Raw genomic sequence first — 11,150 nt, 5'->3', positions numbered from 1 at the left:
ATGGGGACAGTGGTTCAAACTGATAGTATTATAAAAAACAACACAATCCCCTAGAATTCTGAGGGCAGATAGAGACAGCCTTGCACTGTGGGCCCTGATTCATTAGTTTGTGTATATTAGTTGAGATAAATACCCCAAGACTGTGTAAAACAATATAAAGGGAAGTTATGAAGAAAAGAGAGAAAGAAGAACTAGCATTGTCAGATTTCAAATTATTCTATGAAATTGATTAGAATCAGGTTATACTTCAACATGATTATTTCCTAAGCAATGTCATGTTGGTTAAAAGGTTGAATTATAACATGGAATGAACAATGCAGAATTGTAATTAAAGTTAAATGTTAAACTAGTGCTTGGAAAAAATAAGGATTACAAAACAAAGGGAAAAGATAATCATTTTTGAGTAGTGCATCATGTTAACCAAAAAGACTAGTAGGCTGAATTAAGATCAGTATAGGATCTAAAATTAGGAAGCTGATAATTCTACTGATTTCTGCCTTCATAAAATCAGAAATGAAATTCTATGTACAGGTCTGGTATATTTCTTTCAAAGAAAACATATCAAAAATAGGGATGGTGATTAGATGAGACATGGTGGTCAGTCAAGAAGGGTTTTCGGGGATCAGTATATTCCAGCCTCTTTGTTATAACTTCGAGTAGAAAGAAAACAAAAAAAAGCAAATACTAGTCTTCCAGGAGCTCACATTCTATTGGGAGAGACACCATGTCAATAACCAGTTACATAAAAATTACAGGCAGAGTAGATGGATGTTCATTTAGAGAAGAAGTTACTATTACTTTAAGAGACTCAGAAAGACTTTTTTTGTACAAAATGGTATTTGAGTTTTCTGAGGCAATCCCAGAAAATTAAATGAGAGAACTGGGGATCAAGGTATTTCACCTGTGAGATAACCAGTGTAAAGACACAGAAGGTAGAATATCATGTGTGGGGAAAGGCAGATGGTCCAGTGTAGCTAGATTCGACACTACAGGGAGAGGAGTACACTGCAAGACTAAATAGTTAAGAAGGGGTCAGATTAAGGAAAATTATATTTCTGAAATAATTCTTTATTAATTTCGTTTCTTTTTCATGACCTCAATGTCTTTCAGTATATCCCTTCCAACATCTCATAAAGAGGGATCACACAGGAAAAAATATATTTTTCCAAGCATATTATGCCAGAAAAGTATTCATGGAGAAAAGGAAAGTCCCCTTACATGCCAAAATAATTTAAGTACACCTTTTGTGGTAGCAAGGAATGGAAAACAAAGCAGACGTTCAGTGACTGAAGAATGGCGAAACAAATTGTGGCACATGAACATGGAATAAGACTGTGCCGTAAGAAACAACAAATATGATTAATATAGGAACAGGGAAAAGATATACTTGATCTGTTACAGAGTCACAATAGTAGAGTCAAGAATGCAACACACACAATGAACATAGCAATGTAAATAGAAAGAACAGTACCCCTTCCAAATCAATAGAAAATGAGTGTTGCAAGATTTCAAAAAATAAAAATCACATGAACCCAAAGAAGACCAATAAGACACTTCTCCATACACTTTTGCTGAGTTGCAAGACCTGTGTTTGTGGAATCATGTATGTATTTTCAGACCTTTGTAATAAATATGGAAATTCACAAATTAACTCATGAAAATGCAAATATATTTTTTCTAAACATCTGTTTTTGGTTATCACTTAATTCTAACCATTATGTCACTAGAATATTAGATCCTTAAAGAAAGAAAATGTTAGATTTTTTTCTTGCATCCCTAAAATATAACACAGTGCATGGGACATACTATGTACTTTAAAAAAAACTTGTATTGAATTGAAATAATTAAAAATGCTGTTTCCTACTCAAGAGTTTTCACAGGGCCCCTTTTATTTCATTGTTCCTTAGACTGTAGATCAAGGGGTTCAACATAGGAATGATTACCATGTAGAAAACAGACACTACTTTATTCTCATTTGTTGAGTAACTGGATTTAGGTATCACATAAATGAATGTAAGGGTGCCATAGAAGAGAGTGACTGCTGTGAGGTGGGAGGTGCAAGTTGAGAAAGCTTTGGATCTCCCTTCAGTGGAGCTTATCTTCAAGACAGAGAAGAGGATGTACACATAAGAGATCAGAATAATTAGCACTGTGATGATAATTACTGACCCAGCAGAGGCAGCAGGAAGAATTTCAGCAAGATGATCATGGGAGTAGGAAAGTTTCAAAAGTGGTGAATAATCACAGAAAAAGTGATTGATCCTATTGGATCCACAAAAGGACAGATTCAATAAGCAACCAGTGAAGGACCAAGCATTTACACAACCCCCCAGGTAGGATGCAAAGAATAACAGTGTGCAGATATTAGGAGACATTTTGGTGGAATAGAGTAGGGGGCTACAGATAGCCACATATCTATCATAAGCCATCACAGCCAGAAGGAAACACTCGGTTGTTCCAAAAATGGCTCCAAAATAAAATTGAGCCACACAGCCTCCCAGAGGGATTGAGGCCTTGTCCACAAGGAAGTTGATGAGCATGAGAGGTGTGACAGAAGAAGAATAACCAATATCCGCAAAAGCCAAGTGGCTGAGGAAAAGATACATTGGAGTGTGAAGTAGGGAGGGAGGTATTTCTGATCAATGTGATTATACTAAGGTTGCCCAATAAGGTGACAGCATAGACACCCAGAAATATCACAAAGAGGATGACACGAAGGTTTGGATCATCTGTTAATCCCAAAATAATGAATTCAGTCACAGCAGTGCAGTTATTGACAGACATTTGTCTTAGAAAGAGTGCCTGTTAGATAGAAGAAAAGGAGATTAAAACAGAATACTTAATTAAGATTTGGATATATTTATTGATGTATTCCAGAAGCATTCACCAACCACCTCCTCCTACATGCCCATCTTACTTTCCTATTCCAATACTTTAGTCCTACGTACCATGACAAGATATCAATAACTTGGGTGTAGGAAAGTAGTGGCAAATTATTGTTCCACAGAATGTAATGAATAACACTGCTGTAGAGTAATATGAGAACACTTTTATTAACTGACACATAGCAAACTCAATACGACAATTAATATGATGACTTCAATAATCATGATAGGGGAAACATCTTTGAAAGATCTCAGAACTTGGACCAAAAGAGTGAACATCATGTCTTCAGAAGACCAATGAGGAAATATTACTTACTACTTGTTGGCAGAGTGATAGTGGATTTGAAAAGATTAAGTTTGATTCTATATTATTTATTGATCTATCTAAAAAATATTTGGTTTCATCCTGTAACTGCTTTTGTCCTATAATTACTTAAGTCATTGTTCTTTGTGTCTGAAATAATTTCAGAATTCAACTGGCCTGTAATGGGTTAATTTTAGAAATTCAAATCCCCTGCTAATTGCTGATATATTCTTGCCTTGGAGATATTAGTTGCCTTGGGGAATATGTGGGAAAGCAAGTGAATAGGCCATGAGTTCTCTACATCATGAAGCTATCTATCAAGGATGTCCAAAAGTCAGGAATACTACGTTGCACCTGCACCCAAATAATGAGCATTTCTTATTCTCATGAGAAAATAGGAGTAGTCATTGCTGGCCTCAGTTAGCAACCTTCCAATCAATCATGTTGTTCCTTGCATCTCAGCTCTGTAACCAATCATGTTGTCCTTAAATTCATGACATCATCTACCCTACTTTGTTTTTTTTGTTGTTGTTTTATAGATTCCAAAATCTATAAAAAAAACTAACTATTTTCTTTCTCAAGGACTTTGACATTAATAGGAGCAATCCATTGATCAATTTAGTGACAAGCACCATGCCCTGCTAATAAATGTCATCTTGCTCAGAGAGTTGTCTAAGTTTATCTTTTTGTTGGGTTTCAAACATGAGAGACTAGAAGTACACAATGACACAATATTCTCTGATGTCGTTGAACTGTTCATTTCTATTCCTTGAGTACCCATATCACTTAAAAGGAGGAGAGGTACCTAAGTGGGTGGTGACAGACATAGGGGAAGGAAAGGGCAACAGCAAAATAGTTTCAGAATACAAAAAAGACAAAGAGAAAGTACAAGTTTGTTTGTATTTATGTTACATTCTTTTAAAGACTAAACCGTCTTGAAATATTTGCATTTATTGATACCTATTGACCTCTAAACAAAATAATTCATCTTAAATATAACTTTTTTTCCTGGAATATTCTTATTACTCCCAACTCTAAACTCATTTTACTTCTCTTCTCAATCTAGTAAGAAAGACAAAACATACTGAGATACTGTTCAGCTAAAGAAGAAACTAATTACAACACTCATTTATGGGTCTGTTATACATCACTTTCTTTATGACTGACCACAAGAAAAAGCAATTTCACAACTAAACAAAAATTTGTAGAATGCTGAGTGAATTTTTTAATGCCTTCTACTTTAACTTCCCCCCTCCCAGAGAAGACTTGGCATTCAACTTTACTAACAAAAGAAAGGCTGGGGAAGAGCCAAGATGGTGGAGTAGAAAGATGCATATACTCTACTGCTTCCCCCACAGCCCACAAAATACCTGTAAAAAATAACTCAGTAAAATCTAGAGCAGCAGAAGCCACAGAACAATAGAATGATAGAGGTTTCCAACCAAAGGTAACCTGGAAGGCTGACAGGGAAGGTCTGTCTCACAGGAAGCTGAGTAGAGCAGAGTCCAGCCCTGGCCAGGTGGCACTGGGAGGAACAGGGCCTGAAGAGACCTCTGGAGCAGAATTTCCAGCAGGGAAGGTTCCAGATACCTCAACCCACAAGCCGCAAAGAAAGCTCCAAAGCTCAGTGTGGGAGGGCTTTCCAAGCAAGGGTGAGAGGGGAATGGGACTCCTGAAGGCAGCAATAGCAGCGGGACACTGCAGGCAGCTATGGTGGCTGAGAAGCAACCTGGGTCCATTTTCCAGGCACTTCAACTTAAAGCCTCTGGCGGTAGGGAGCAGCTGTTCTAAACCTCAGCTCTCAGTGACAGTCCTGCCCCCACCCAAAACCCCAGAGGAATTGAGCAACTGTGTCCAGTTTCAGCCTTGAACACGATTCTGGGGAGTGAAGGGGCAATAGGACCATCTTCTTGACAAAGGATTCAGAAATCAAGTAAATAGGTGAAAAATTGCTCAAAAAAGGGGAAAAAAATTAGACCATTAATGGTTACTTTCTTGGAGAACAGGTGTCTCCTTTCATCCTTTCAAATGAGGAAGAACAAGGCATACAGTCACAGGAAGTCAAGAACACTGCCTCCAGCACCTTCAAAGTGAACTCAGACTAGGCTAGCAAAACTGAGTATAATACTGCAAGGGAATAAATTGTCATTCAATGTTACACAGGACTTTAAAGCACTCATGATGAAAAGACCAGGACTGAAGAGAAAATCTGATTTTCAAACACAAGAATCAAGAGAAGCATGAAAAGGTAAACAAGAAAGAGAAATCATAAAAGACTTTCTAAAGCTGAACTGTTTACATTCCTACATGGAAAGAAAATATTTGTAACTCTTGAGACTTTTCTCAGTATTTGGGTGGGTGGAGAAATTGTACACACATCCATACTTACATACACACACACACACACACACACACACATACACACACACTCACATAGACAGAGAGTACAGGTTGAGTTGAATCATAAGAGATGATATCCATAAATAAATAAAATGAAAATTAAGGTGAGAGGGAGGAAAAGCCTGGAAGGAGAAAGGAAATGGGGCGGACTATAACTCATAAAAGAGATAAGAAAAATCTTGTTCAATGGAGGAGAAAAGGGAGAAGGGGAGAGGGGAAAAATGAAGCTACTCTCTCACATATGGCTTAAGGAGGGAGTAACATGCTCACTAAATTTGGTATGAAAATCAATCTCACACTACAGGAAAGTAGGGGAGGAGGCAACAAGTGGAGTGAGGGAAATGATAGAAGGGAGGGCAAATGGGAGAAGGGAGTAACTAGAAATAAACACTTTTGGGGAGGGAAAAGGTCAAATGAGGGAGTAAAAAAAACAAGGGGGGATAGAGTAGGATAGAAGGCAATATAGTTAGTATTACACAACATGATTATTATGGAAGTTTCTTCCAAAATGACACATATTTAGTCTGTATTGAATTGCTAGCCTTCTCAGTGGGGATGGATAGGGAGGGAGGAAGGGAGAAAAGTTGGAATTCAAAGTATTAGAAAAGAATGTTGAGAATTATTATTACATATAACCAGGAAATAAGAAACACAGGTAATGGGGTATAGAAATTTATCTTGCCCTCCAAGAAAGGAGAGAAGATGGGGATAAGGGAAGGGTGGGGTGTGATAGAAGGGAGGGTACATTGAGGGAAGGGATAATGAGAACGCAAGGTATTAGGGGGTGGGGGGAGGAGAGAGATGGGGAGAAAAATTGAACATGTTACAAAGTGATGTAAAAGCGATTAGTATTAAAACAATTGACTGAATTAATTACTGAGACTAAAACAGAGACACCTTTAGTTTTCGGAAAAGAATTTTAGTCTAAGTTTCCTAGAAGCAGATAACCTTGGGTAAAATCTGGCATTCATGGAAAAGTTAAGGTTTTAATGATAAATTTTATTTTATGATTGTTATTTAATCAGGAACTAGAACAGGTATAGAAAGGCATGTAAGCCAGTTAAGACTTGCCTCAAAAGATGTTCCTTAGCCAATGTGAAATTATAGTCATATCTGAAACCTGGTTATTGGAACTTGCTATTTTAAGATGCTATGGCACTATTGACTTCTGGGTTGTTCTTCTGGGTCTAACTCCAAATATGGATAGCAAGACAGGTGGTCTGAGCCTCCAATCCATGATGTCAGTAAGCCTGTGAGATGCTGGTATGAACTGCAAAAGGTGATCTCATGGGAAGGGTGGGAGAGCGGCTGTTCTGCCTGGGCTGAGGTAGGATTCTCCTGACTCAATTTCCTCACTGACACCTGGCAGACTTTAAGCCTGACTGAACGCAAGTTGACGATCTATTCCTGCCTGGAACTGACACGAAGTTGGGGAGATATTGTTTCCCTGCAATGTCCACATTCTTAGCGGCAATTTCCTATAGTCAAAAGGTTTATAAGCTTAATACCAGATCCATTAAATTATAGATTGTTGGTAGGAGAACATCAGAGGTTAAGTCTAAAATTAAGCTATTAGACTTAGGACTTTAGACCAACAACAATAAGTTAGGATCCTTTAATTCTTAGTAATATTGTGGTGACAATTAAGTCAAGGACTTGTGATGTTAGCATCTATAGTTAGTATTTGTGTCTCAATTGGTTAATGTTAAAAAAAATTCGTTTGTGGTCTATATTGTAAATGCTTTAATAGAAGTATCACCTGACCAAAAGTTGGAATTGTTTTATGTAATATGAAGTGTGTTAAAAATGAAATATAAAAAAAAAGAAAAGGAAAAGAAAAAAATGAGAGGCTGCCCCTGTGGGTTCCCTTTTCTTTTAATTTTTACAATTTAGAGCTCCTCAATATCATCCCCTATTGTCATTTTAGCAATCAAAGACAAAGGTTATCCTTCTTTTCTCCAGGGCCAATTCCTCTAATTGTTCCATTAATTCCATGTCTATGATTTCAACACTAAGCTTTCTCCAGTGAAAAACTCCCTTTTAACTTTTAATCTTTTAAATTTATGAACTTTCCCTCCTAATAATTTACTCAGACTTGTTCAATTCTATAAAATTTTTAGATTGACCCTGACATCCTTTCAAGGTGTCATATTATACCTCCTCCCTTTTCCAATAACATCTCAAGAAAAAAAATCTAATATTCTTTAGTCCATTTCCTCTCCTCCTAATCACATCTTAACCCATGATAGCCTTATTTCTGATCACATCAATACACAGGAAATATTCTCTACAAAGTTAACAATAACATGTTAATTTGTAAATGACATTTTCAAAATCTTCATTTAAATTCCTAGGGGATAGGGATTGTAACATACTTTGTATCTGTATCATTAGCACCTTGGAAAGTAGACGAAAAAAGTCTACGCTGAATAAATACTATTTGATCGATTCTTGGCTTCTGTCAAGCACATGACAAACTCTTCATGAATTTTCAAGCAGTATTCTACTTGTCTGATCTTTTCTCCTCAGTCTCCTTTGCCAGATCATGATCCCTGTGCAGTATCTTAATCATACACATGCCTCTTTCTCTGGCCTAGGCCCTCTCCTCTCTTCTTTATGTTTTTTTTTTTCAAATTTATTTTTTTTTCAGTTTTTGAAAATCTCATCCATTAGTTTTAAATTTTCTCCCCCTCTCCCTAAGATGGCATGTAATCTAATATGGGCTGTACACATACACTCTTATTAAACACATTTTCACATTAGCCATGTTGCATTGAAGTAATAAAACTAATGGAAGAAAGCATGAGATAAACACAATAAAACCAGACATAACAAAAAAGAAAATAGTCTACTTCATTCTGTGTTCTAACTGCGTAGTTCTTTCTCTGGATGCGAATGGCATTTTACAACATGAGTCATTTAGGTTAAATTGCCATTAACTTTGCTATTCAGATGAATCCCAACTCTATATATTCACCTCTGAACTCCAATACATAGACCACTAATAGTTGGACATTTATACATAAACGTCCCAGATGCTTTTCATACTCAACAAGTTCAAAAGAGAAATCATATCATCTTCAACTTTCAATTAGAAAACATTATTTCCATAATTTCTTATTTCTATTCAGGACCCCTCTCTTCTTTGATATGCTGTGATTTGAAATCCTGGGATTAATCTCAACACTTCCCTCTATCTTCCCTTAAACAACCAGTCAGTTGCCAAATCTTGCCACTTCTATATACACAACATACATCACATGGATTCTTACATCCACTTTCTCCACATCCCTAACTCATTTTTGTGTCTCCTCTCAATCAGGTCATTGCAAAAGACTCCTTATTTAAAGTCCAGTTTCTATCCCCTCTAAACTATCCTCTAAAAACCCACATGATCTTCCTAAAGAAATGATCTTCCTAAAGCACCTAACTGACCATATCATTTGATTACTCAAGCCTTGAACACATATTGACTTCAGAACAAAATGATAATTCCTCATCTTGATGTTTATGCTTCCATGCCACATAAATCCAGTCTCCCTCTTCAGATTTATTTCACTTAACTCTGGGGCATGTCTATACTCCAGGTCAAGTGGCCTGCCTATTCTCCAAACCCAGAATTCTACCTCAATCTCTATTCATTTGCACAAACCATTCTCCATTCCCCAAAGACACTAACTCAACTCATCTTTTTAGAGTTTCAAGCTTCCTTTGCTTCTCAGTTAGTGCATCACTACTTAAAGGAAATCTAGTTTCTATAACCCTGTTCCTCCATAATTTATCTTGTATTTACACATCTGTGTAAATATTTCATCCCTTCCTCTCCAATAGAATGTAAACTCCCTGAGTTTAAGGACTGTTTTGTATTTTATTCTTTTTATTTCCAGTGGCTAGAACATGGCACCCGGCATAGAGGGCACATCAAAATATTAGTTGAATGGAAGGCAACATTGCACATTTAAAAATCTCATGTCTCATTCGTGTTGGTAACATGATCAAAATAATCACATAACATGAATATAAAAAACTCAATATGACATTTGAAATTCCTTAAGTTACTTTCTCCCCGCAATTTTTGGAAGATATTATCATGCTAATTTTACAAATGAGGCAACTAAAGATCACAGAGTTACAGTCACATAACCAGAATCATAGGCAGAGCCATTAAGACTCAGATGTTGGACTCAAACCCAGATCTCCGCACTTCAAGTCCAATTTTCTTTCCATTAAATCAACCAACAAATATATCTGTGAAACTCTTCACTCAAAGCCTCAGTTTGAGAAATAAGAGGGAAAGTAATAGCTGAAACAAATGTACTTATGCAAACAAAAACACTTTTATCTAAGTTTTCCTTACCATATCATGTATGGTCATATATTTACTGCTTCTTTTAGTGTTTCATGATATATTATGTAACCTTTGAGAGATCAGAATTTTACTTACCAACATGCTGTAATAATACTCAATGAAGATACCTCATTTCCAAATCTTTAACAATATATGACCCTATAGGGATGAGAAACAAGACCAAAATGAGAAATGAATCTTACTGAGAGAGGGAGAGGGAGAGAGAGAGAGAGAGAGAGAGAGAGAGAGAGAGAGAGAGAGAGAGAGAGAGAGAGAGAGAGAGAGAGAGATGTATTAAAGACCAATACAAAACTAAAATCAGTATGTTTGGCATGTCAAGAGGAATAGACAGGCTTCCCTGAAATGAACTACAAATAAATAATTAGGTTTGAATATTTTAAAGTAAAACCAAGTGGTACCCATTGATGCAACTAGATGATTATACTAGGCTTCAGTTATTATGTTTGCATAGTAGAGCCATATTTATGTTGAGTCTCATAATAGTTGGGATTGAACCCTTAGGCACCTCAGCACCAAATGTAACCACCATAATTAAAATGCTTTTTTAAATCCATTAGGATTGAGAAAATTATAAACACACCAATAAATTGTGTGAGAAGTTCTCTAAATTCTCAAGGGATTTCATTATTTTTTCTACATCTATGTTTATCCAAGATTTATGAAAAGTAAAAATAAACAAGATAGAATAGCAGCATAGCTAACCTAGCCTGATCTGTCATCAAAACTCTGAAAAATTGCTTTGGGAACAACATGTGGCAATTGTGCTTGTGTCTGTGTTCACTAACTATGAAACTTGGTCCTCATCACCTCATCAGATTCATTTTGGTCAGTCCATAACACATAAGATCATTTGGGTAATTGGAAACTTCAAAAGCGGTGAATAATCACAGTATTTGTGATATAACCCTTTGAATATCTTTTTTTATTTCAATGTGATTTTCTTTTTTATATTTTTAATTAATTTTGTTCATTTTCAGTGTTCCACAATCACTACCATGTAGCTTAGATTTTTTCCCCTCCCTCCTACTTATATTCCACCTCCACCCCTGAGACGGCATACAATTTTACATAGGTTTTACACATACATTCCTATTAAATACATTTTCACTATAGTCATGCAGGGTGGAAGAATTAAAATGAATGAGAGACATCATATAACAAATCAAACCGTAATACACACACAAAAAGTGGT

At 36.3% G+C, this 11,150-nt stretch overlaps 1 pseudogene; it reads right to left on the bottom strand.

Annotated features, from left to right (window-relative positions):
- Positions 1–1,874: 1,874 nt before the first annotated feature.
- On the bottom strand, positions 1,875–2,784 carry LOC140512861 (olfactory receptor 5P3-like; annotated as a pseudogene).
- Positions 2,785–11,150: the final 8,366 nt, after the last annotated feature.

Source organism: Notamacropus eugenii, chromosome 6 (assembly GCF_028372415.1).
Source record: "Notamacropus eugenii isolate mMacEug1 chromosome 6, mMacEug1.pri_v2, whole genome shotgun sequence".
NCBI classification, from domain to species: Eukaryota; Metazoa; Chordata; class Mammalia; order Diprotodontia; family Macropodidae; genus Notamacropus; species Notamacropus eugenii.
The sequence above is the reverse complement of the archived record's forward strand: the minus strand, read 5'-3'. Positions and strand labels throughout refer to the sequence as shown.